The following is a 2,374-nucleotide window of genomic DNA, read 5'->3' as shown; positions in this document are numbered from 1 at the left end:
ACAACACCAAACTTAAACTGTTGCTTGTCCCCAAGCAACTAAAAATCAATTAGGATAAAAAGAAGAGAATATACTATAAATTCCAGAATATCAATGAATATTAATTTAATTAGATGAGCGGGACTTATAGCTTTTTTGCTTCTGAACAGTTTTGGCATCTCACTTTTTCCTTTGAAGTTCAGAGTGATTGGCGTCTCTGGGAACTTAGAATTTCAGATAGTGTTATTGACTTTCCTAGTTAAGCATGTTGATTCTTGAACACAGCTACTTATGAGTCTTGGCTGTGGCCCTAAGCATTTTGTTTTCCAGTATTACCACCGGAAACACAAATGCCACAGACACATGACTGGGTGAACCTTTTCAGATTGTGACTCAGCTTTGCTAGAGTCCCCAGTTAGAGGTGTCCAGAGCTCTTAAGCACGCTCTTTTTGCTTTGGATCACGACTTTAACCACTCAGTCTCAAGCTTTTCACTTGGACCTTCATGACACAAGCANNNTCTCATGCTTTTCACTTGGACCTTCATGACACAAGCACATGGTTAGGGACAGCTTGATTTAGCCGCTTAGGCCTGGATTTTATTTCCTTGGGCCCTCCTATCCATTAATGCTCAAAGCCTTGGATCCTTTTACCCTTGCCTTTTGGTTTTAAGGGCTATTTGCTTTTTCTACTGCTTCTTCTTTTTCTTTCTTTTTTTTTCATCATTTCTCTTTTTTTTTTTTCACAAGCTTTTGCTTTTTCACTGCTTTTTCTTGCTTCAAGAATCAATTTCATGATTTTTTTCAGATCATCAATAACATTTTTCTTTGTTCATCATTCTTTCAAGAGCCAACAATTTTAACACTCATAAACAACAAGATCAAAAATATGCACTGTTCAATCATTCATTCAGAAAACAAAAATTATTGCCACCACATCAATATAATTAAATTAAATTCACTAATAATTTCGAAAATTATGTACTTCTTGTTCTTTTGAATTAAAACATTTTTCATTTAAGAGAAGTGAAGGACTAATGGATTTTATTCATAGCTTTAAGGCATGGTTACATACTAATGATCATGAAGTAGAGACACAAAACATAGATAAACACAACATTAAAAACCGAAAACAGAAAGAAATAAAGAACAAGGAATGAATCCACCTCTAGTGGCGTCTTCTTCTTGAAGGACCAATGATGTTCTTCAACTCTTCTATGTCCCTTCCTTGCCTTTGTTGCTCCTCCCTCATTGCTCTTTGATCTTCTCTTATTTCTTGAAGAGTGAGGGCGTGTTCATGATGTTCCACCCTTAGTTGTTCCACGTTTTGGCTCAAGTCTTCTAAGGAGGTACTGAGTTGCTCCCAATAGTTGTTGGGAGGGAAGTGCATTCCTTGAGGCATTTGTTGATGATGAACTTCCTCATGTTCTTCTTGAGGGCCGTGAGGAACTTCTCTTGTTTGCTCCATCCTTTTCTTGGTGATGGGCTTGTCTTCTTCAATGGAGACATCTCCATCTATGATAACTCCAGCTGAATAACATAGATGGCATATGAGGTGGGGGAAAGCTAGCCGTGCCATGTATGAAGGCTTGTCAGCTATTTTATAGAGTTCATTGGCTATGACTTCATGAACCTCATAGATGTAGGTGGTGAATGAAAAATAGAAGGAATGACCATGAATGGAAAGAGAGAGGGCGAGGTAGGTGGGGATCCTGTGAGGTCCACAGATCCTGAGGTGATCTTGTGGGGTCCACAGATCCTGAGGTGTCAAGAAATACCATTCCTGCACCAAATAGGCATGTAAAATGCCTTCGTGCATCATTCTGGCATTTAAACGCCCATTGGTGCACGTTCTGGGCGTTCAACACCCATGTAAAGCATGTTTCTGGCGTTGGACGCCAGTTTCATGCTTGTTACTGGCGTTCAGCGCCAGTTTTTCCTCTCTAGGCACATTCCTGGCGTTCAACGCCAGAATGTTGCTTGTTTCTGGCGTTCAGCGCCAGAATGGTGCTCTGTTCTGGCGTTGAACGCCGGCCAGATGCACCTTACTGGCGTTGAACGCCAACCTGTGCGTCCTCCAGTGTGAAAAATTTTTTTCTTCTGTTTTTGACTCTGTTTTAAATTTTTTTGATTTTTTCGTGACTCCTCATGATCATGTACCTAATAAAACACAAAATAACAATATAAAAATTAGATAAATAAAATTGGGTTGCCTCCCAACAAGCACTTCTTTAATGTCAATAGCTTGACAGTGGCTCTCATGGAGCCACAAGGTGATCAGTTCAATGTTGTATAGTCCTAACACTAAACTTAGAGTTTGAATATGGGATCTTAACACCAAACTTAGAGTTTGGTTGTGGCCTCACAACACCAAACTTAGAGTTTGACTGTGTGGGC

The sequence above is a fragment of the Arachis duranensis genome, chromosome 4 (genome assembly GCF_000817695.3).
Source record: "Arachis duranensis cultivar V14167 chromosome 4, aradu.V14167.gnm2.J7QH, whole genome shotgun sequence".
Classification (NCBI taxonomy): Eukaryota; Viridiplantae; Streptophyta; class Magnoliopsida; order Fabales; family Fabaceae; genus Arachis; species Arachis duranensis.
The sequence above is the reverse complement of the archived record's forward strand: the minus strand, read 5'-3'. Positions refer to the sequence as shown.